The sequence below is a fragment of the Lithobates pipiens genome, unplaced genomic scaffold (assembly GCF_037356315.1).
Source record: "Lithobates pipiens isolate NorthernLeopardFrog02 unplaced genomic scaffold, aLitPip1_a1.2 Scaffold_19, whole genome shotgun sequence".
Taxonomy (NCBI): Eukaryota; Metazoa; Chordata; class Amphibia; order Anura; family Ranidae; genus Lithobates; species Lithobates pipiens.
The window spans coordinates 548,960,152-548,986,058 of NW_027507764.1; positions in this window are offsets into that span (position 1 = coordinate 548,960,152).

The window sequence follows — 25,907 nt, forward strand, 5'->3', positions numbered from 1 at the left end:
CTTGCTATGGGGGCACCTGAGCAGGCTCGCTCTCGAGCCGTTGCTCTGTCTGTTCATTCACACATGGAGTACGGCTCTGCTGGGTCCCCGCTTTCTCCTCATTGGTTTTTATTCTATGCATTAAGGTAAAAAACCTTCAGCCATTACAGCCACTGTAATCGCTTGCCATCCAAAGCACAACGAAATACGTTGGCACAATGGCACGGCTGCGCAAAATGGACGTACCTGTTAGTGGGCGCGTGCATACACCGCGCAAGTATCTTGATGTTGCTGGGGGCCCAGCGATCGTGACATGGAGAGGCAGAACGGGGAGATGCCTATGTAAACAAGGCATTTCCCTGTTTTGCCTAGCAACAGTAATCAATAATCAGTGCATTTTTATAGCACTGATCGCTGTTCAAATGTCACTGGTCCCAAAATAGTGTTAAAAGTGTCTGATTTGTCCACTGCAATATCGCAGTCATGATAGAAATCGCAGATCGCTGCTATTACTAATAAAAAAAAATTATAATAAAAATGCCATTAATCTATTCCCTATTTTGTAGATGCAATACATTTTGGGAAAACCAATCAACATACGCTTATTTTTACCAAAAATATGTAGAAGAATACATATCGGCCTAAACTGAGGAAGAAGTTTGCTTTTTTTATATTTTTTTGGGGATGTTTATTATTGCAAAAAAGTTAAAAATATAGTTATTTTTTTTTTATTTCGCTCTTTTTTTGTTTATAGCGCAAAAAATAAAAAATGCAGAGGTGATCAAATACCACCAAAAGAAAGCTCTATTTGTGGGAAAAAAAAGGTGTCAATTTTGTTCGGGTGCAACGTCGCAATTTTGAGTTAAAGCGAAGCAGTGCCGTATCGCAAAAAATGCTCTGGTCAGGAAGGGGGTAAATCCTTCCAGGGCTGAAGTGGTTAATCACTTCCAGTCCAGGACAGTTCTGACATTTCTCTCCTACATGTAAAAAACATTTTTCACTAGAAAATTATTAAGAACCCCCAAACATTATATATGTTTTAAGCAGAAGCCCTAAAGAATAAAATGGTGGGTGTTGTATATTTTTATGTCACATGATATTTGGAAAAAATATACTGTAATTAATTTTAATGCAAAAAAAAAAAACACAACCCAATTTTTTGGTAATGTATAAAATATTATGCTAAGCTGAGTAAATAGATACCAAACACGTCATGCTTTAAAATTGCGTACACCTGTGGAATGGCTCCAAACTATGGTACCTAAAAATCCCCATAGTCTACGCTATAAAAGCCTTTAATGGTTGTTTAGAGTTACACAATAGGTCTGGAGCTAGAGTTATTACATAGCTACATAGTAGGTGAGGTTGAAAAAAGACACAAGTCCATCAAGTCCAACCTATGTGTGTGATTATATGTCAGTATTACATTGTATATCCCTGTATGTTGCGGTCGTTAAGGTGCTTATCTAATAATTTCTTGAAACTATCGATGCCCCCGCTGAGACCACCGCCTGTGGAAGGGAATTCCACATCCTTGCTGCTCTTACAGTAAAGAACCCTCTACATCGTTTAAGGCTAAACCTCTTTTCTTCTAATTTTAATGAGTGGCCACGTATCTTGTTAAACTCCCTTCCACTAAAAAGTTTTATCCCTATTGTGGGGTCACCAGTACGGTATTTGTAAATTGAAATCATATCCCCTCTCAAGTGTCTCTTCTCCAGAGAGAATAAGTTCAGTGCTCGCAACCTTTCCTCATAACTAATGTGCTCCAGACCCTTTATTAGATTTGTTGCCCTTCTTTGTACTCGCTCCATTTCTATTAGTCCTTCTTGAGGACCGGTGCCCAGAACTGGACAGCATACTCCAGGTGCGGCCGGACCAGAGTCTTGTAGAGCGGGAGAATTATCGTTTTATCTCTGGAGTTGATCCCCTTTTTAATGCCAATATTCTGTTTGCTTTGTTAGCAGCAGCTTGGCATTGCATGCCATTGCTGAGCCTATCATCTACTAGGACCCCCAGGTCCTTTTTATCCTAGATTCATCCTAGATTCCCCCAGAGGTTCTCCCCCACCCCCCCCCCCCCCCCCACAGTGTATAGATTGCATTCATATTTTTGCCACCCAAATGCATTTTTCTACATTGAACCTCATTTGCCATGTAGTTGACCCCCCCCCCCCCATTAATTTGTTCATATCTTTTTGCAAGGTTTCCACATCCTGCAGAACTACCCATGTAATCACCTTATTTTGTATAGTAAACTTTTATGGGGAACTGTGTCAAATGCTTTTGCAAAATCCAGATACACCACATCTACGGGCCTTCCTTTATCTAGATACACCACATCTACGGGCCTTCCTTTATCTAGATACACCACATCTACGGGCCTTCCTTTATCTAGATACACCACATCTACGGGCCTTCCTTTATCTAGCTGGCAACTCACCTCCTCATAGAAGGTTAAAAGTTTGGTTTGGCAAGAACGATTCTTCATGAATCCATGCTGATTACTGTTAAAGATACTGTTCTCATTACTAAAATCTTGTATATAGTCCCTTATCGTCCCCTCCAAGAGTTTACATACGATTGATGTTAGGCTAACTGGTCTGTAATTCCCAGGGATGTATTTGGGGCCCTTTTTAAATATTGGTGCTACATTGGCTTTTCTCCAATCATCCGGTACCATTCCAGTCAGTAGACTGTCAGTAAAAATTAAGAACAATAGTCTGGCAATTACTTGACTGAGTTCCCTAAGTACCCTCGGGTGCAAGCCATCTGGTCCTGGTGATTCTTTAATGTTAAGTTTCCCAAGTCTAATTTTAATTCTGTCCTCTCTTAACCATGGAGGTTCTTCCTGTGAATTACCCCTTCAGGAGCGCGGGAGAAATTCTTTCTTTGTTTACCTTGTTATTGCTTCCTGTGATGTGTCATGAGGATAAACATTGCAGTTTTGGTTACTGAAGCCCCTCGATTCCCTCCTGAAGAAGAAGAGAAGAACAAATGCAATACCTTCGCCATCTCCCCATTCTTTGTACCCAGATGTTCTTCCTCATTTTTTATGGGGCCAATATGGTCTGTCCTCCCTTTTTTACTGTTTACATACTTAAAGAATTTCTAGGTGTCTTTCATGTTCTATCTTAGTCGCCCTTATTGCACCCTTACATTTCTTGTTGCATTCTTTATAAAGTCTGAATGCTGATGATGATACCCCGAGCTTGTATTTTTTGAAGGCCTTCTCCTTTGCTTTTATATGCATTTTTACATTGGAGTTAAGCCATTCAGGACTTTTATTTGCTCTTTTAAATTTATTACCCAATGGGATGCACTGGCTAATGCCCTTATTTAAAGTGGTTGTAAACCCTTACAAACCACTTTGACCTACAGGTAAGCCTAGATTAAGGCTTACCTGTAGGTCCAAGCAATATCTCCTAAACCTATATGGTTTAGGAGATATTTGCCTGAAAACGGGCACCGCTGTCTACGGCGCATGCGCCGTAGACAGCGGCGCGCAGGCGCACTGAGTGCGGCATTTCCAAGAATGGAGCTGCCGCACGTGTCGACTCCCGTGCGCATGCGCGGGAGTGACGTCATCGCGGCTTCGCCGAATGACAGCGGCGGAGCTGCGAGACCCCACCAACAAGATGGATGCGGCGGACTACAGGGGACAGCGGAGACTTCGCTGGCTCCTGTGTCAGGTAAGTGACACATAATGGGCTACTATGCCATGCATAGTAGTCCATTATGCTTTGCCTTTGCAGGGAATGAAAGAGGAAGTAAACTCATCAGGGTTTACTTCCTCTTTAATATGCTCCTAAAGCAAACCCATATCTCCTCCGTGTTCTTTGTTTCTTAGATTTTATCCCAATTTATGCTTTCTAGCAAGGTTCGTAGTTGAGGGAAGTTGGTTCTTTTGAAATTCAGTGTCGTTGTATTCCCCTTATGTTTCCTACCTTGTGTGATTTATACTGAAGCCAATTGACCTGTGATCGCTGTTACCTAAATTGCCCCATAGTTCCACATCCGTGATCAGGTCTGCATTGTTGGTAATTAGTAGATACAGTAACGCTTTATTTCTAGTTGGTGCGTCTACCATCTGACCCATAAAATTGTCCTGCAAGACATTTAGGAACTGGCGAGCCTTAGATGAATGCGTGGTTCCCTCCGCCCAGTCTATGTCTGGATAATTAAAATCCCCCATTATGATAACACTTCCCATCGTTGCTGCTAATCCAAATTGTGATAGGAGATCTTTCTCCCCTTCCTCCCTCGGGTTAGGAGGCCTATAGCATACTCCCAGTATTTTCCCCTTAGCTTCATCCCTTTGGAGCTCTACCCATAAGGATTCCACCTCCTCCCTAGCTCCCTTAGTGATGTCATCTCTCACATTCACTTGTACATTATTCTTGATATATATGCATTCCCCTCCCCCTTTTTTACCCTCTCTATCCTTGCAATTAAGAGTATACCCTTGAATGGTTGCCAGCCAATCATGAGAGCTGTTGAACCAGGCCTCTGAAATTCCCACAATATGCAAATCCTCCTACAACAGTATCTCTAGTTCACTCATCTTTTCCGCCAGGCTCCTGACATTGGTGAACATGCCACGTAGTTTAGACCGGTCGCATATTATCCTCTTATTGGGTGTTCTGAGATTGCAACTAGGACTTGCTACTATACTTACCTTTTTCTTTTTCTTCCTTCACACGAAAGCACCACACATTAGATTAATCCAGCAAACATCAGCCAAAGAAGTAAAATCAGACCAGGTGGCCACTTACCAGATCTGTAGGATCTCAGATGATAGAGATCATATGGGCAGGTATGAGGGTGGATCCTCAACACTGGGCGATATGTTCATCCGATCCCTTGATATGGATCATCCACTCCCCTGGTGTGAGAAAAAAAGGGCGATGTCTCCTCCGCACAGTGCTTGTTTGGTTATGGTGCTATTCCTGTTCCATAGACCCTGAGCACTCTGGGATTACTCGCACGTAATCATATAAGGCAGAAGAAAAACTTTATGGTGCAGTACTTTTTAAAACAAGGCTTCTTCATTCCAGTTTTAAAAACGGTGGTTTAATACACAGCTGACATCCAATTTCTAAAAACAAGCGGTGTATCGGTATAGGGTGGAGCTATAGGACCAGATGTACATTGCAGCTGGCTGGCTTGAGCCGCAGCTGCAGTTTTTTATACCAATACACCGCTTGTATACGAATTTGGATGAAAAATAGGTTTTGCCTCTGTCACACTTTTTCGGATTGGAGTGGGTCGGTTTTCAGCGGACATGTCACAGCTGACATTCGTCACTCCATAGACCTCTATGGAGTGTCCATTCAGGTCCGCCTAAAAAACTGACAGGCGGACCTGAACAGATCGTCCGTGTGAAAGGGGCCCAAGTGATAAAACTCAACCAGGAATACAAAGTAATGAAATAAACAATACTGTTGCAACAAATACTGATGAGAGAACATACAAGTGCACATACATACACAATAATGTTCAAATTAAAAACAAAGAATATAATAGAATAATGAGTCCAGACATATATGTTTTTCAGAAGACCATCTAGAACAACAGTCTTATGCCGCGTACACACGATCAAACAATCGGGTGGAAAAGTCTGGCAAACTCAAGTCCGCCGGACAATCCCCCCGTGTGTAGCCTCCGGCGTTCTTTTTTTACCCGAAGGTATGGCTGACTTAGAAAGTAGTTTTGCACTCCAATCTTCCCGCCGGACTTGAATTTCGGCGGACAATCCGGCCGTGCGTATGCCAGTCCGCCGTACTTTCGAAATGAACGGACTTTTCCCGCCCGGAGAAAAGTCCGCTCATTTTGAGCACGTCTCCAGGTAGGCGGGGCCCGCGAAGGATGCGTCGCTGGCCCTTCCACCTGGTATGGACTTAAAGGGGAACCCCAACGCCGAAAAAAATCGGCGTGGGGGTCCCCCCCAGGTCCACATCAGACCCTTGTCCGAGCACGCTACCCGGCCAGCCAGGAAAGGGGGGGATGAGCGAGCGACTAAGTCCGTCGGATAGTCTGCTACGTGTGTACGCGGCATTAGAATGGATAGAATGTTGATATGTCCCCAAAAAGGCCACAAATGGTGATGTTCAAATAGCCAAGAATCTAACAACACCCAGGGTTGTGCTTCCGTCACCAGGGGGAAGGGGGTGGGTACTCTTTCCATGAGATGTGGACCCACACACCAGCAATGGTGAGTCATACAAGCAGGGATGCAACCACAAATTTCAGGTGGCAATCTCCTGGGATCAGCATAGCTCCCAACTGTCCCTGATTTCACGGGACTGTCCCTGATTTGGAGCAATGTCCCTCTGTCCCTCATTGCTCCTCCTTTGTCCCTCATTTTGGTCTGATCCATATAGTTGTTATCTTTCAAAAAGTGTTTCCCAGTGCTAAACCTTTCATCCAAATTCTAAATTGTAAATTTTAAAAGCCAATATAAAGGAATAGAAGTGGTAAAAAAAGCCCTTGTGGATTTAATTAACCTTTTTTTTGTTGTTAATTCTCCTTTAAGGGGGTGCGGTAGGGGGCTTGTCCTATGCCTACATACATTTGCTAGTAGGCGTCCCTCATTCCCATCTCAAAATGTTGGGAGGTAAGGGGATGGTTAAGATGCAAACCCAATGCAATGGTTGTAGGATGGTCAGCAGGTACTGGAACCAAGGAGGCAACTGAGATCTCCCAATGGTATATATTAAAGGAGGGGGGTAAGTGCTGCAAATGGTCTGGAAATGGCTTGACCCACATCCCAGTTAATGGTAGATGCGGAAAGGGTGCCTCAGCGGGACTTTAAAGGGGCAGGACAAATATTTAGTAGGCAATATCTTACTTTAAAACAAATATTTTTATTTTACTACAAGTAAAATCAAAGGGGTAGTTGTTATATGGGCAAAACAGAAGCCCAAATGGTAGAAGGAATATGAATGAATGTGTGGATACAAAAGCAAAAACAGGATGCAAAATACAATAAACACAAAGAGCACAATACAGGTGAAAATTCCTATTCCGACGCATTTCGAGTGTTTCAAACTCTTCCTCAGGGAAATGGATCAGCAAACATATAATATCAATCTACAAAAAAAGAGATAACATAAGATGCGTGGCTATTACAAAGGTTATAGTCACTGTAGCATACTAACATTGAATAAAAGCTAGGGTTGTACTGACCCTGTATCAGAAGCTCGATACGTCATAAATGCATCCATAATTATACATAGTTAAAAACAATGATGGACCTCAGGAGAACAAGAAGGGGGAGATGTTTTTTGTGCTGCCTTTTATCTCCTCGCATCCGACGAAGGAACCAGGAGGTGGAGAGAGACTGATCCTTGAAAAATTGCTCCCGCCCTAGATGGAAGGCTCGCGACCACGAGTGAGGAAATGGGGGTTTATCCAACAGAGAGCGTCAATGGAGGTCCCTCACAGAACCCGCGGGGGGTAATCTAAAAAGGGGTACATAGGATGTAAATAAGATTGAAAGGAGATTGAGATAAAAGTAAGTAATGTGTATATACATATTATATATAAACTGGGTAAGCTCAAACAGGTCAGCATAAAATGAAATGATTGACCGGCTATGGCCTCTCCGTGAGCAATTGAAGTGGTAATAAGGGAGTAAGATTACCTGGAAAGCCACTGAAAAATTTGTAGAAATGTATTGTGGAAAAAAGCTGGTGGTGGTAAATGACGGACACAGCGCTCAGATCGAAGCCCGTCTGGTGGGCGGGAGCAATTTTTCAAGGATCAGTCTCTCTTCACCTCCTGGTTCCTTCGTCAGATGCGAGGAGATAAAAGGCAGCACAAAAACATCCCCCCCTTCTTGTTCTCCTGAGGTCCATCATTGTTTTTAACTATGTATAATTATGGATGCATTTATGACGTATCGAGCTTCTGATACAGGATCAGTACAACCCTAGCTTTTATTCAATGTTAGTATGCTACAGTGACTATAACCTTTGTATTAGCCACGCATCTTATGTTATCTCTTTTTTTGTAGATTGATATTATATGTTTGCTGATCCATTTCCCTGAGGAAGAGTTTGAAACACTCAAAACGCATCGGAATAGGAATTTTCACCTGTATTGTGCTCTTTGTGTTTATTGTATTTTGCATCCTGTTTTTGTTTTTTGTATCCACATATTCATTCATATTCCTTCTACCATTTGGGCTTTTGTTTTGCCCATATAACAACTACCCCTTTGATTTTACTTGTAGTAAAATAAAAATATTTGTTTTAAAGTAAGATATTGCCTACTAAATATTTGTCCTGCCCCTTTAAAGTCCCACTGAGGCACCCTTTCCGCATCTAATGGTATATATTATATCCACAGATCGCTCACCAATCGGCCAAGGATGCAACCAAAATCTCCTCAATGGTCAATTGGTGAGCGATCTGTGGATATAATATATACCATTGGGAGATCTCCATTGCATCCTTGGTTTCAGTACCTGCTGACCATCCTACAACCATTGCAGTGAGTTGGCGCCGAACGCAGAGCAGCTGGGGGTACCTTGTCTTGAATGGTTGTGGGGGATAGCACTGGCTACATCGCTCGATGGATAAAGAGGTCGATGAGACAACGTGGTCGGCATACTCTAAGGTATGGGAGGAATGGTCAGCGTTTGTGCGTGGCGTAGGTGCTGAACCGACAGGGCAGGAGATGAGATTACTGGTGCTGTACTATGTGGCTAGAAAAATGGAGTAGGGTGTGTCAGTGTCGGGTATCAATGGGAAACTAGATGGTTTGGCATTTTGGTTTAAATTGCAGGGGCAGCCGGGTCTTACTAAGGATTTCTGGGTGAGGCAGACTCTAAAGGGCTATCAGCGCTCGGTGGTCCGGAAGGACACCAAGAGACCCATAACTTTTGAGATCATGTTGGGTATTGTGTCGCGGTTGGGAGACATCTGTTCCTCAAAATATGAAGTGGTTTTGTTTAAAGTGGAATTTTTGCTGGCGTTTTTTGGGGCGTTTAGAGTAGGGGAGCTGGTCAGTCCCTCTAAGAAAGTGGATGGGGGGATTGGGTGGCAAGAGGTGACCTAAGGGGAAGATGTGTAGTCGGTGTGGTTGCGTAGATCCAAGATGGATCAATTGGGAAAGGGGAGGTTTATACAGATCTTTCCAGTGAGGGGTTCACTGTTGTGCCCGGTTAGGGCAGTTCAAGAGTTTGTGGGTGTTCGCCCGGCTGGGCATGGGTCTTTTTTGCGACATGTGGATGGGACGCCCTTGCCTCATTTTCAATTTGTTAAGGTTTTTAGGAAATGTTTAAAGGCTTTGGGGTTGGTCAAGAAGGAATTTTCGGCTCATTCATTCAGGATAGGAGCGGAAACAGAGGCAGCCAGAAATGGGATAGATGTGGGGGTGGTAAAACGTATTGGGCGTTGGGAATCACAGAGGTTCCATTCTTATGTACATCCTCACCTGGTGGTTGGGTTGGAACACAGACGTGGGGAGTGAATTTCAATTTCCAGCAAGCATATGTAAGCAACGGGTGATTATTGTGGTTTGTTTTCTTTTCTTCTAATTACAGATTCGGAGATGGAATTGGTCTGGATTATGGGCCATTCTTATGTATGTTGGGGGGCCAGGAGGGGTGATGCTAGATTGGGGGGCAGGTAGTTGGGTTTTTCAAGGGGGGAGGCTTGCATTCGGTGGTTGGGGATACCTGGGATGTTATGGGGTAGATTGGTCTTGGAGGTGCATCATCATGCACAGCAGGACAGGCCTCCAGAGGTTTTAGTCACACACGTAGGAGGCAATGATTTTGGGGTGAGATCCATGATCAACATCACGAGAGACATTGAGTTCGATCTGTGGCGTTTGATGATGGATTTTCCGGGAACAGTAATTGTTTGGTCAGACACGGTGGCTCGCAAATCATGGAGGATGGCTAGTTCGGTGGAAGGGGTCAACAGGGCTCGCAAAAAAAAAAAAATCAATTCGGAGGTGAGCAATTTCGTGACCATGAATGGAGGTTTATCGATTCGGCACTTGGAACTGGAGTTTGAGACATGGAGGTACCTGAGACTGGATGGGGTGCATTTGAATGATGTTGGTATAGATCTATGGGTGTTGGGATTGCAAGATGGGATTCACACACTTCGGGTGTGGAAGGGCACCCGAGAGTAAGGGGGTTACCCTCGGTTGCTGTGGCGGGCGTTGGTCTGTGCAGGGGAAGGAAGATATGGCCGAAGAAACAGTTTGGGAACTATCGTTGGTATGTTTCCTGATGGTGGTTTCGGAGGTTAGCCGGGAAGTGGTAATGGGGGCACTGCGGTCAGTGGTTGTCTCTGAGCCAGCTTATCGGCTTGAGGCCTAGTTATACACTTGAAGAGGGACCGCAGTGTAACATTGTTCTTTCACAAGATGGTTACGGATTGCCTGCATAGACCAACGCTTTATAAAAGGGGTTAATTACCAGATGTGGTTATGGCATGTTTTTATGTTTATTTGATGGTTATAGTATTTTGTTAAATAAAGTAGGCTGCTACAGCCTTTTGTTACTCCAACTTGGTGTGGTCTCATTTTATAATACATCTGTTATGCACCACCCTGCACGCTCCCTCATGCCTGCACTGCATAGAGAAGCACAGAGACTCAGTGATGACATCATTGCATCTAAGATAAAGTATGTAATATAAACTGAACAGTTTTATTTACAACCAGGGAAGGCAAAATATAAGCAGATTACACTTCGATTTTAAATGTCCGCAGCTAACGTGGTATGAGCATAGACAGGTACTCTTTACATGCACACTCCTCCATGCAATGCTTCCATCATTTTATCTGAAATCTGTACATTTTTATTTTTAGCTAACTAAATCTCAGTACCTATCGCCAATGATTATGTGTAAAAGTATTTTGTTTAGCTTTTCCATGTCTTTTATTACAGTGAGCAAGAATGCTGCATCTCCAGTTTGTTTTTCCACCGAGACTGAGATGTGATAAGTACAGATAGTGAAGATAGGATCCATTGTGTCAGCCGGCTGTTTGCAGTGTGTGGGAGGGGGTTGCCATGGGCGATGGTCTTGGGTCAGAATTGATCGTTCTTTAGAGATTTCACTTTCCTCTATTTTGTTTTTACTGAAATCTGTGCAAGTAGAGCCAGTCTAAATGAAAGCATCACAACATCTTATTGGGTTTGCTTAAAACTCAACTGAGCTTTCAGATTAAATCAACTAAATACTGTATATCCCAGGTGTATCAAAACAAAAGGTGTGCACAGTCTCACAGCCTTACCTATAATGATTGATTCTTGCTCTCTATGTGGAAACGGTGGCCTCTCTGCAGAGGTCCACCATGCCCCCTGTTGAGTCAGACCTTTAACTCTGCAGTTAGCAAGCTCATTCTCCCTTCCTGATTGGAGAGTTCCAGCTCTGACTCATAGGAATCATGTTGGACCTCTGCAAAAGGTATGTCAAAAGGTGAGAGGAAGCGTGAAAGAGCTGGGCCAGCACAGACAGTAATTAGACACTCTCAAAATAACAGGTAAAATACAAGGAAGGAGGGGCTGTGCTAAGGAAATTACACTTTCTGGAGAGTCAGTTCCCTAGAAGAGGCTCATTTTTTAACCACTTCCATACCGGGCCATAGTAAAATGACATTGGCAGGAACGTCTCCTCCCTCCGGGTGGGCATCATATAATCACAGCCGCTTCTCCTCCTCTCCCCTCCGTGGCTTTCAGCTACTTTATTGAAACCCACACAGGGAGATCAGTGATTATAACTTCCCCCGCTGCCACCCCGTCCATCCCTGAGTGTCCCCTGTATCCTCCTCCAGCTCCCCTCTGTGTCTTCCCCTGTGGTCCTCCGGTCCCCCCATCCTCATCCGTTCCCCCTCCGTGTGCTCCTCCAGTTCCCCCCTGTCCTCCATTCCCCCTCCATGCACTCCTTCTGTCCCCCCCCCGTCCTCCATTCCCCCTCCGTGCACTCCTCCAATTCCCCCTGCGTGCGCTCCTCCGGTCCCTCCCTGTCCTCCATTCCCCCTCCGTGCCCTCCTCAGGTCCCCCCTGTCCTCCATTCCCCCTCCGTGGGCTCCTCCGGTCCTCCCCCCTGTCCTCCAAGCCCCCTCCATGCGCTCCTCCGGTCTCCCCCCGTCCTTCATTCCCCCTCCGTGTGCTCCTCCGGTCCCCCCTGTCCTTCATTCCCCCTCCATGCGCTCCTCTGGTCCCCCGTCCTCCAAGCCCCCTCCATGCTCTCCTCCGGTCTCCCCCCCATCCTCCATTCCCCCTCCGTGTGCTCCTCCGGTCCCCCCATCCTCCATTCTCCCTACATGTGCTCTTGCGCTCCCACCCCGTCCTCCATTCCCCCTCCGCGCGCTCCTCCGGTCCCCCCGTCTACGTTTCCCCTCCGTGCCCTCCTCCGGTCCCCCTGTCCTCCATTCCCCCTCCATGCACTCCTCCGACCCCCCCGTCCTCCCTTCCCCCTCCTGTGCTCCTCCGGTCCCCCCATCCTCCATTCCCCCTCCGTACGCTCCTCCGGTCCCCCCCATCCTCCATTCCCCCTCCGCGTGCTCCTCCGGTCCCCCCGTCCTCCATTCCCCCTCCGTGCACTCCTCCGGTCCCCCCATCAGTCCTCTATTCCTCCTTTGTGAGCTCCTCTGGTCCCTCCTCCATCCTCCATTGCCTCTCCGTGTGCTCCTCCGCCCCCCCCCCCCATGCGCTCTTTCGGTCTTGCTTGCCCCCCCCCCCCTCTGCCTCCCTTTCCTAGATCGGTCAGGATGGAGAGAGGAGGAAGGAGCCGGTATATCTGTAATTTACCACCTCATTCCTTCTCTGTCCATTCATAACTATCACTGAGCATCATAAACTGTGTTTACAATGCTTCAGTTTATGAATAGAGGAGCCACTGTCTCCTGTCCATTCATCTCCAGTGCAGCTGAGTCTACTGAGAGAGAGACTGGGGAATCTGTATCCTCAGTCCCTTTCCATGTCTCAAAATGGGAGATGTCAGGGGTCTGTTTAGACCCCTGACATCTCACCAAAGCCCCCCTACTCCCCAACAGGGTTGAATAAAAAAAAAAAAAGGAAACATTGTAATAAATAAATATTTCAAAATAAAATGGTAAAAATAATAACAAATAAAATAAAAAAAACTCCACTCCACTCCACCCTGCCCCCCCCCCCCCCTAAAAAAAGAAAACATGTCTCAAAGGGGAGATTTCAGGGGTCTGTTTAGACACCTGACATCTCAACAAAGCCTCCCCACTCCCCAACAGGGTTGAATAAAAAAGAAATAAAAAAAGAAGCATTGTAATAAATAAATATTTAAAAATAAAATTGTAAAAATAATAACAAATTTTATAAAAAAAACTGACTGTCCATTCCCCCCCCCCCCCCAAAAAAAGAAAGCATTGTAAAAATAAAAATAAAAAAACTATTTTATATATATATATATATATATTACAGTGGTGTGAAAAAGTGTTTGCCCCCTTCCTCATTTCCTGTTCCTTTGCATGTTTGTCACATTTAAGTGTTTCGGAACATCAAACCAATTTAAACAATAGTCAAGGACAACACAAGTAAACACAAAATGCAATTTGTAAATGAAGGTGTTTATTATTAAAGGTGAAAAAAAATCCAAACCATCATGGCCCTGTGTGAAAAAGTGATTGCCCCCTAAACCTAATAACTGGTTGGGCCACCCTTAGCAGCAACAACTGCAACCAAGCGTTTGCGATAACGTGCAATGAGGCTTTTACAGCGTCCTGGAGGAATTTTGGCCCACTCATCTTTGCAGAATTGTCCTAATTCAGTTACATTAGAGGGTTTTCGAGCATGAACAGCCTTTTTAAGGTCATACCACAACATCTCAATAGGATTCAGGTCAGGACTTTGGCTAGGCCACTCCAAAGTCTTCATTTTGTTTTTCTTCAGCCATTCGGTGGTGGACTTGCTGGTGTGTTTAGGATCATTGTCCTGCTGCAGAACCCAAGTTCGTTTCAGCTTGAGTACACGAACAGATGGTCGGACATTCTCCTTCAGGATCTCTTGGTAGACAGCAGAATTCATAGTTCCTTTTATCACGGCAAATCGTCCAGGTCCTGAAGCAGCAAAACAGCCCCAGACCATCACACTACCACCACCATATTTTACTGTTGGTATAATGTTCTTTTTATGAAATGCAGTGTTCCTTCTACGCCAGATATACTTGGACACACACCTTCCAAAGAGTTCCACTTTTGTCTCATCGGTCCACAAAATGTTGTCCCAAAAGTCTTGGGGATCATCAAGATGTGTTGTGGAGAAATTGAGACGAGCTTTGATGTTCTTTTTGCTCAGCAGTGGTTTTCTCCTTGGAACTCTGCCATGCAGGCCATTTTTGCCCAGTCTTTTCCTGATGGTGGAGGCATGAACGCTGACCTTAACTGAGGCAAGTAAGGCCTGCAGTTCCTTGGACGTTGTTGTGGGGTCTTTTGTGACCTCTTGGATGAGTCGTCGCTGCGCTCTTGGGGTAATTTTGGGCGGCCGGCCACTCCTGGGAAGGTTCACCACTGTTCCATGTCTTCGCCATTTGTGGATAATGGCTCTCACTGTGGTTCGCTGGATTCCCAAAGCTTTGGAAATGGCTTTATAACCCTTTCCAGACTGATAGATCTCAATTACTTTCTTTCTCAATTGTTCCTGAATTTCTTTGGGTCTCGGCATGATGTGTAGCTTTTAAGGATCTTCTGGTGGACCTTACTGTGTCAAGCAGCTCCTATTTAAGTGATGCCTTGATTGTGAACAGGTGTGGCAATAATCAGGCCTGGGTGTGGCTAGAGAAATTGAACTCAGGTGTGGACAACCACAGTTATAGTATGTTTTAACAAGGGGGGAAATCACTTTTTCACACAGGGCCATGATGGTTTGGATTTTTTTTCACCTTTAATAATAAACACCTTCATTTACAAATTGCATTTTGTGTTTACTTGTGTTGTCCTTGACTATTGTTTAAATTGGTTTGATGTTCCGAAACACTTAAGTGTGACAAACATGCAAAGGAACAGGAAATGAGGAAGGGGGCAAACACTTTTTCACACCACTGTATATATATATATATATATATATATATATATATATATATATATATAGTAAAAAATAATCATTTAAAAAAATAAAATAAAATAAAAAAACTACTGACACAGTCCATGCCTCATCAGTGCTGCATATTAGTGCCACTGTCACATGACATTAAAAAAAGTATCGGTAATCGGTATGACGAGTACTTGATAAAAGGTATCTGTACTTGTAATCGGTCTTAAAAAAAAGTTGTATTGGGACAACCCTAGTCCCCAGCATAAAATATATTGTGATTGTTGCTGTGTCTTCAGGATGTGGAGCCAATAGTAATGACCAAAGTGTTAAAAGTGATGGCAGTACCTCGTGGGTCATACGGACATGTTATTCATCATCTAATTCTCTTCCTCTGTATGCTTTGTGATCAGGATCTTTACTACTGTATCCTCTGCCTCTTGTTATGGTGATAAAGTGTTTCCAGGTGTTAACTCATTCCCTGGGGGTTTGCGAAAAGTCCTGCTGGGGTCTTAATTCCATCCTGCGGTGCACATATCCACAAATCACTCACCTCTGGCCAATGAAAAATTACTGTCTTCGTATCCGTCTTCCAGATGCTCTGTGGCCTTCCATATGCACAGAGACTCTGAGCCCATTTATATAGCACAGTATATTGGGACAGCTCACAAAGCGACCATTAAAAAAAAAAAAAGTGGAAGGATTGCTAATTTAGTCCTAGGGGTCACTCATATCATCTGTTCAAAGATGGTAATACAATTATTTGTCTTGTGTATTTCACACTTCTGCAAACTCCTTTTGTATCAAGGGGTACAGATAATTCAATTAAAAAAAGAGCAGTATGGTCCTTACATAGATGTGTGCAGCCAATTGCATTAGGCTGTGCACAGCAAAGCTCAAACACACATGCGTCTGTGTTTCAGTGTTCCCAACCTACTAGATTGACATTTACTGACATGACACCCAAAATTTACTGGCACGGCAACGTTTTTACTGGCATTCCGAAAAGTTTAAAAAAATTACAGTTTTAACCACTTTAGCCGTGGAAGAATTGACCCCCTTCTACATATTTTGGTAAAAAAAAATAAAAAAATCGCAATAAGCGTTTATTGATTGGTTTGCACAATAGTTATAGCGTTTACAAAATAGGGGATAGTTTTATGGAGTTTTTATTTATTTTATTAATTAATAATTTTTTACTAGTGATGGCTGCGGTCAGCGATTTTTATCGTGACTGCGACATTATGGCGGACACATCCGACATTTTTGACACATTTTTGGGACCATTGTCATTTATACAGCAATCAGTGCTATACAAATGCACTGATTCCTGTGTAAATGACACTGGCAGTGAAGGGGTTAACCACTAGGGGGCAGTGTATGTTAAGTGTGCCCTGGGGAGTGATTCTAACTGTGGGGGGGACGTGGCTACGTGTGACACATCACTGATCTCTGCTCCCGATCACAGGGAGTAGAGATAAGTGACACTGTCACTAGGCAGAACGGGGAGATGCTTGTTTCCATTTTACATCTCCCCGTTCTTCCTCACCGTGAGGCGATCGCGGGTATCCCCGCGACCCGACTTAAGGAGCTTGCCGCGGGCACGTGCCTGCTGGCCGCCTCTTGAAGGGCCACAAACAGATACGTTAGTTTGCCTGTACGTGCCCTTCTGCCGAGGTATATCGGCGTGAGGTGGTCAGCAAGCGGTTAAGTGGAAATTTTTATATTTAGGCGATAAACAAGTACAATATGCAATTAGCAATGTGATTTAAGTTAGATATTAAGACATAATACATATTTCTTATTTTATTTTGCTAAAGTAAGGAAGTGGCTCAGGGACAGGACTCAGGAGGGGAAGAAATTAGAATGGGAGCAGCACACACACACACATGAAACTGACTTTCACATTGACACTGACAGCAGCACAGATGATGATGACACCTCACCAACATGGCACGTCCCCTCCTGAGTCACAGTGACAGTCTCTCTCCATGGCAGGTGGTTCCTTCAGTCCTCTCCAGTCCTAACAGCACTAACGGTCCTGCTCCCGGCTTGCCTTGCTCCCATCCCACAGACCTGAACACAAGGCTCTGCTCTGCTCCCTTGCACTATGACATCACACAACACTCTTAGGCACCGCCAAGCCAGGCTCGCCCCCCCCCCCCAATGGCGCCACCCAAATACGCTGTAGCGGGCACTTGGATGGTCTCAGCATGCTCAGTTCCGAGACTGAATGTCACAGTCATATTTTTTACTGGCAACTTTTTCCTGTCACTGGCATTTACTGGCAGGAGAAAAGTGTCCATTTTATACTGGCTGCCAGTAAAAATACTGATGGTTGGCAACACTGCTGTGTTTGCCATAGATGATGTCAGCAGAGCAGTGGAAGTGTCAGTAGGACAGTGGATGGTGTCAGCAGAGTGGTGGAGGGTGTCAGTAGGGCAGAGATTGGTGTCAGTAGGACAGTAGACGGTGTCAGTAATTTTGTATTTTTAATATATAATTTTGTTAATATTTTCTACGCTTATTTTGTTCTTTTAGAAAAAAAAATACGAGCCCTATGGGGGGGCTTTGGTGAATAACAGACAGTTCAAAGGGAATGAGGACAGAGATTCTCTAGTCCCTTTCTCTGCAGCCTCAGCTGCGCTGGACAGCCAATGAATGGGGAGTGCTTTGTGCTAAGCAGATTCATACAATTTACTATGCTTCAGTTCTGAATGAACACAGTGAATGATTGGTATTAATCACTCACTGTGTTCAATCAGTAAAGGAACGGGCCTGTAAATAACATATTTACTGGCCTCTTTCCTCGCTCTCCACTCTGAAACATCCACCTGTGTGCGCTTCAGCAGCAGCTGACAGAGGAGGGGGAAAGGGAAGTGAATATGTGCTGCATGGGGGGATTAGGGTGGGCCCAGGCACACCCTGTGCACACACCTATGGGTCCTTGCATTTTAGTATAGTCTCACTGAAGTGAAATTCTGTTCCAGGGTAACACAGGATTAGAACTGTAGGTGGTGGCTTGGTGGTTATAAGGGTAATTTCACTAAGATGAATGAGTTATTTTAAATTAAAGTGCATTGTTGGTTCACTTACCCTTTCCTTCGATTTCCCTTCTAAATGTTTTTTTTCTTTGTTTTCTTTGTCTGAATTTCTCACTTCCTGTTCCTCTTCAGTAAGCTGTTCAGTAAGCTGTTCTGGCTGACTAACCACCGCTCGGATGATGGTGTGAAGTTTACTGAGGAGAAACAGGAAGTGAGATATTCAGACAAAGAAAAAAAACATTTAGAAGGGAAATCGAAGGAAAAGGTAAGTGAACCAACAATGCACCAGCTTAAAGGAACCTATGTAGAAAATAAAAAATGAACCTTTACAACCCCTTTAATGTTCTTTTACCTTATGATAATTTTCTTATGATCAGGTTCAGTACACATAGATATTATAAAGATGAAGACTCTGAATGAAATAGCTATGCTATTAAAAGTATAGTGCTTACCTCCAAAGAAGCCACTGTTTTCTCAGGTCCCTTGTTCCCAGAGCCCACGACTCACCAGGTCTGAAGGGTGGATATTTTTTGCAACAACATTTACAATAATACTGTAACCAAAGAAATGGAAAATGGCAATGGTCACTTACACAAATACGTGAAACATGGGAACAATAAAGTTTACAATTGGTAATAAACAGGGGGACCAGAGAATAACCCCAATCTCTATTTGTGGAAGGTTTTGCCTAAATGGCAATGCTATGATAATGGTCCAGTCAAACCCTCTCCTACTGGCAAGTACTTTGAGGCCCAAATCCACTAAACTGAGACCCTAAGAACCCAGGTATAGATGCCACTGGTGCCCCACTGTTCCTTTTAAGTTAGGTGTGGTAGGATATGGCCAGCACCCTCTCACCAACTCACCAGCATCTAGGATGGTGACTTGGCTCCTCTCACGCTCCATCCAGGGTTCAGTGGTGTCAGCTACAGTGACACCCTCCCCATTGTCAGTTGATGACACCAGGCTTGACAGTGGCATTCCCATAGAACAGGGATGACCCTTAGTCAGCCTCCCGGCGTCCGAGACACAACCAGCCCAAAAGCAGCCTCTTACACAATGTGTGTTTTTCGCTGTGGCGATCTGATCAGAAGTAGGGGAGTGGGTACCTGTCAAAGTCAGGTACACGCCCCCCCCCCCCCTAAGTAATACAATGTGCCAAATATAAAGGAGGCGTGTGGAGGAGGAAGAAGGGTGGAACTTCCCCTTTTGAGTGAAACTCTGCTCTAAGGCCTCTTTCACACTAACGTCCCGTTCAGGCCCGCCTGTCAGTTTTTCAGGCGGACCTGAACGGGTGCTCCATAGAGCTCTATGGAGCGTCGGATGTCAGCGGTGACATGTCTGCTGACATCCGACCCGCTCCGATCCGAAAAAGTGTGACGGAGGAAAAAGCTATTTTTCCATCCGTCTGCGGATCAGATCGGGTGACGACGGGCACTGCGGTCCGTCGTCATCCGATCTCCCATAGGGGAGAGCGGCGCTGTGACAGGTCCGTCCCTGCGCAGTGTGCAGAGACGGAGCTGTCATCTCCCTGCTCAGCGGGGATCGGCGGAGTGATCCCCGCTGAGCAAACGGACATCCACGGGGCGGATCAGAACTGATCCGCCCCGTGTGAAAGGACCCTAAGCCTTACCTAAAGCGACTTCCTTTCCTGTTCTTTTCAACAGACATCTCATAGAACCTCAATTATTTTGAAGCAGAATTAGAAATATCTCAAAGTGTACCTCCATTCAAAGCATCATTTGGGTGCAGAAGGGTTCAGAGCCATATCTTTCACAAGGCAATGTAGTCAAGAGCCTAGGGCCCAGTGGATATCTGGATGGCCCAGTTACCTTCATGCTATCTTGCCTATATGCTATCTTAACTAGGGTCCCATTCTGATTTATTTCATCTGTAGGGAACCTGCCCTAAGCAGTAGTGTCATTAGTCTAAATGCAATGCTGCTGGGCTGTTGTCTGAGCTCTAATTGATAGCTCAGCTTTTCTTAGGTTTTCCCTAAGCTCCGAGTTAGTGTTTGCTTCAGTTTGCTGCTAGGAAGTGTCTATATTTGTCTGAGAGCCACTATGAGGTTTATTACCAGTGGTGCAAGCTTACTTGGAGTGACCTTGAAAAGTTCTGCAGAGGGTGTGTTGGTGGGTCTGAAGTCCTTGGTGGTGTGCTGTGCTAGACAGGGGCCCAAGCATGAGACCTGAAGCTTTCTGCAGGAAGGTATATCCAGGAGAGGGGCTGCAGGAAGTTGACAACCTGGGTGGAGCACTGGGGTGAAGCTTCGTCAGCTGAAAGGTGTCTGAAAAAGTTGGCTACAAGCTGCGAATATTGTGGGAAGTTCTGGTGGCCCATTCTAGGAGTACGTGTGCTGCTTTAAAGCTTCTCTACAGTCTGGAGAATACAAGGTTTGGGTTTGTCTTAAAGATTTTTTCTTCTGTATTGAATGTGTCAGAGTCTGTATTTTTGTGGTCTTTCTAGATATCATGTGCCCTAACTTCTCTTTCTCCGAGTTAATTGGTCCTATAAAAAACACTGCTGCCCTAACATAGTGACTAGCACCCAATTTCTTTGACCCCTAAGAGTTCTGAAGGTAAAATGGTAGCCCATGTACCACCTGGGGGTCCTCCACCACTGCCTAGGGGTAAGGGGGTGCTAAACATATCTCTTGAAGGGTTAGAACCCTTTTCTGGTTTATACTGCTATCTGTGACATGGTTAGAGAGATTCACCTTTTATTTGCCTTGTTGACCATTGACACCAAGGCAATTAAACATGTTTACTTTCACTTTCTGCTGGTATGCTGAATGTTGTGTGGCACTACCCCCTCCAGTCAGCAGCAGAACTACAGTCAGAAAAGCCTATGGATTCCTATGCAGAACGATGAGGATCATGGGGTTTGGAGTCCAGGAAGTTATATTGTGGCGCTTATGGACCCTTTGAACTATAATTCCCAAGATACACTGGGACAAGGAGGAGCAGTTGAGGTGCTTTTCTGAGACTGTTCAGCTAGGCTCTCTCTCTTGGCACAGAGGGAACTGATGAGAGCACCTCTCCTACATGCTTACATACTGACCGCACTGCTGTGAGGCCAGGACAACATGGACTAAGCCTGGAAGTGGAGACAACTTTGCAATGCTACTGTACCATAGCCACAGGGAGAACAGAGTAACCTCTCACCCTCCACTTCCCACCACTGATCACTGGAGAAGTTTTGTGGAGAGACTGAGGGGAACCCCCCCCCCCCCCCTTATACTGCGAGAGTTCACACCCGCACTGTAGGGACTAGTAAGAGGGAACTGGTAAGAGGGCTTACTTCCCATTGTTTACACTGCCAACAGGGACTGAGTTACCGGAGGCAAGTCATTGTCATTAAGTATACTGCACCTATACTGCACCTATACTACATATTTACTGCACCTATGCTGCATTCTGATTCATTGAAACTGTTGTTAGGTGCACCACGCTTCCTAAAGAGCCCCGACTGATACACTACATACACTAATACACTTTGGCAGTGTAGTTCCTGTGTTTGATAAATTAAGCTTTATTACTGCCCACTGCTACTTATTAGGTGACTTTGCTACTGTTTATACTGATCTGGACTCCAAGTGTCATCTTATGACTAAATTATTAGTCCATTTTCATGCTTTCCTAGTTAGCAACCATATAAAGTGACAATATATTGAATTTGCCTTTACTAACTGGATCAGTGCCAGTTTTCTTTGATATAGCACTACTACTGTGTATCAAGTAGGGATGAGCTTGATGTTCGGGTCGAACATACATTTGACTCGAACATCGCGTGTTCGCCCATTCGCCGAAGAGCAAACATTATGGGGCATTCGCGGCAAATTGTAGCCATGACTTCGCAGTGCATTGCTGTATGATGATTGGCCAAAGCATGCACCTGGCCTGCATGCTTTGGCCAATCCCAGCGCCCTCTGCTAAAAGAGTCATAATTGGCCAAATGCACTGTGCCTTTTGCCAATCATTGCTCAGGGGGACTAAGTCCACTATATAAGGCTGCTTACACGGCGGCCCTATGTAGTGCTGTTGGTGTGGACGGAGAGATAGCTTAGATTAAGCAGGCAAGTTATTCAGTTAGTAGCCATGTATATGTATTATATATATATATATATATACACACACACACATATATATACACATACATACAGTCAGTCTAGTGTGTGTATATATAGTCTGCATTTAGCATAGATTATAAATTCAGTCTTCACGCTATATTAATTCAGTGTATTAATCATTTATATATTTATATATATATATATTTATATATATATATATATATATATATATATATATATATATATATATACATATACAGTATCTCACAAAAGTGAGTACACCCCTCACAGGTGCAAGGTGTTGCTGACTCCCCGCTGACTTTTAAAAGTTCCTTGGTGTGGGCCTTTTTTGCAACACGTGTGCAGCGGATTGCACCGTTGCTGCTTGCAACCCATGTCTAAAGTGGATCAAGCGTTGGCAGAACAGCAGCTGCTTGGGCACCACATGCTTGACCAGACGTATGACGATCTGCCATGCAGTCCGTTGGCAACAGCACTTGATAGACCCACATCAAATAAAAAGGAGGACCTCTCCTTGCTCCTCATCAGCTGGGTTCTCCAACCCCACTATACCTCCAGTCCTCTCAGAAACCTGCACTGAGAGGAATGAAGGTATAGAAATAGGTGTCCCAAGTACTTGCAGCCAATCTGTAGCGGTACACCAAAATCTGATTTTAGTAGGCAAATTTCCCTACCCTAGCTGCTAAACCGTCAAAAGAAATTTGGTCCCAGCCATCAAAATGCTCAGCATCTGAATGCTAGCTTGGCCAAATTGCTAGCACTGCAACTGCTGCCTTTTCAGCTGGTAGACTGTGCCCCCTTTCCTGAATTTGTGGAATGTGCTGCACCTCAGTGGTAGGCTCCAAAATACAATTTCTTTTCACTAACGACCATTCCGGCTCTCTACTGACACGTGGAAGGCAATGATTTGGCCTCGTTGGACAGGGAGGTCAGCAGTGAGGTGCATATTACCGCTAACTCATGGTCCAGCAGGGACGTTACCTTTCTTTCATGGCGCACTGGTTAACTCTGTTGGCAGCTGGGAAGGATGCAGGATAGGGTTCAGTATTGTTGGAGCTTGCTCCATCACCACACCTCCAAAATGTTAGTGGTGATTCTCTCCTCCACCCGCTTTTCTTCTTCCTCCTCTATGGCCTCTTCTGCAGATTTCTCCTCTGAACCAGCGGTGCTCCATAGGTGTTCAAGGGGCTATGCAAGCACTCAGGCAAAAAGATGCCATGTGGTGCTTAAGTTGGTCTGCTTAGGGGACAGGAGCCACACTGAGGAAAAGATTTGGTCAGCTCTGCAGGGGCAGGCTCTGAGGTGATTTACGCTATGCCAGCTTTAGCCAGGAATGGTTGTATGAGACAATGGCACCAACCTTCTCTCTGCCCTCCAACAGGGACACTTGACCCATGTTCCATGTTTGGCACACATCCTCAATTTGGTAGTGCAGCAGTTCTTGAGCATGTACCCAGGCTTATAGGGTCTCCTGAGGCAGGCCAGAAAAGTCTGTGTTAATTTCTGCCGGTCATACAATGCCAGTGCTCGGCTGACTGACATTCAAAGGGAATGCAACCTGTCCACCAACCACCTCATTTGTGACATGCCCACCAGGTGGAACTCAACATTGGCAATGCTGCAGTGGCTGCACACACAGCAGAGGGCCATCAACTAGTACCTGTGTGAGTATGGCACCAGGATAGGGCCAAGGGAGCTTGGCTTCTTTTCGTCACGCCAGTGGCTACTGATCAAGGATGCATGCACTGTCCATTTGAGGAGGCCAAAAGGATGGTGAGAAGGGACAATGCATGCATCCGTGAAACTGTCCCTCTAGTCTTCCTGTTGGAGCACACACTTCGTGGAATAATGGACAGGGTACTTGAGGCAGAACAGTGGGAGGAAGAGGAGGACTTACCTAACCTCTCAAGGCCCCCTTTATCCAGATGACATTCCTGCAGGCCCGTCAAACACACAGAAAGAAGAAGAGGATTATGTCAGCATGGACGTGGAGGATAATACTCAGCAGAAGTCTTCAAGGGATGGTTTTCAGTTCCCAGAAACCCAAGGAGTTGTACGTGGCTGGTAGGCGTTTGTTACAGATCATGTGATCCTTAGCGACCCAGAGGACTCAGAATTGAATTCCTCTGCAAACTTATGTGGCATGGCCGCCCTGATTCTACAAAGCCTGCGAAAGGACCCTAGGATTCGTGTTATCAAGGAAAGGGATCATTACTGGCTGGCAACCCTTCTTGATCCATGTTACAAGGGTAAGGTTTGTGCAATGCATTTCCAGAGTCTGGGAGGTTACAATTTCCTGGTGCTGGACAGCGTGTTGCTGAGGCTTTGTTCAGCCAGAGGAAGAGCGGTGGAGAAGGTGATCGGTCGTGATGAAGTCACAGCAAATCACAGATGGTTCCACCCCCAATGTGCACGGCGCGTGTGCGTGATCACGTGCGTGTGTGCACGTCAGTGGCTCATCACCGACGCTGGTAAACAGCCATTGGCCGGCTGTTTATCCACGTGATCGGCTGTGATCGTTTCACAGCCGATCACTAAATGTAAACAAACCGTGGTAACGAGATGTTGCCAGGTTCTCCTCCTCACACACCGATCGCGTGTGAGGAGGAGATTGCGGTAACAGGAGGAGCGGCGTGCTGACGTCACCAGGCCCGGAAGCTACAGGCAGCAAACGATAGCCGCCCGTCTCAATACTTTGAGATGCTTTTTAACATACCAAGATTTGTAAGTCCATTACTTTGTTTTAATAAACGTTTTAAGAGTTACACTATGGAGGCTTTTTTGTCTCTTACATGGGGGATGAGCATTTGCCTAATCCATTGAAACCAATTTGAAACGGCACAGCAGGGACCATTCTTCTATCCTTACACAGAAACCCTGGCTGGGGAAAGAGCCACATGCTGTTGGAGATCTCCCTAAAAAGAGATCTTTTAATCTGGTAACCAGTGTTATCGGTGGTGGAGGACTTTTTCTATCATATCCTGTCACTGCTTCTTGGGTGCTACTGTGTTAGACCCCTTTCACACTGGGACGTTTTTCAGGCATTTTTCAGGCGCTTTAGCGTTAAACTGCCAGCGCAGCGCCTCAGTGTGAAAGCATTGAGATTGCAGTTGTGGCTTTACAGGCGCTTTTTTTTTTAAAGCTAAAGCACCTGAAAAACGCCCCAGTGTGAAAGGGATCTCAGTGTGAAAGCACTCAGGCTTTCACATTGGGATTGCAGATGAGGCTTCTTTCAATCGCTTTACAGGCACTTTCTTTTAACGCTAAAGCGCCTGAAAAACGCCACAGTGTGAAAGGGGTCTTAATGTCACTTGTGAATAGAGCTCTAAGGACCCTCCATTATCAGATATATCACCTGTTGGAATACTGAACACAGTTATTTTGGAATTATTGGACTTTCTGGACACCATTGCTTACTTTCTTTTTTACAGGTTGTGTCACAATATTAACTTTATTGATTGGATTATTTGTATTTATTTTTCACAGCCTAGTTAGCTGTTATCACGTATTGAGTTTTTACAGCGCAGCTAAATTTCTTTACGGCTTTGTATAGTGTGTGTGTCTCACACATTTTAGTTGCAGCATAATATTTGTTTTTTGTTTTTTATTATCACTTCAGAGCAATATAGGGACAGCGCAGTATTACACATTTTACATGTGTTAGAAAGATCTTATAAATTGACAACTTTGTGTAAAAAAAAAAATGCGTTTTCATTTTTTTCCATGTTTTCCAAAAACTTCTGGAAAAAAATTAACCTTTTAAA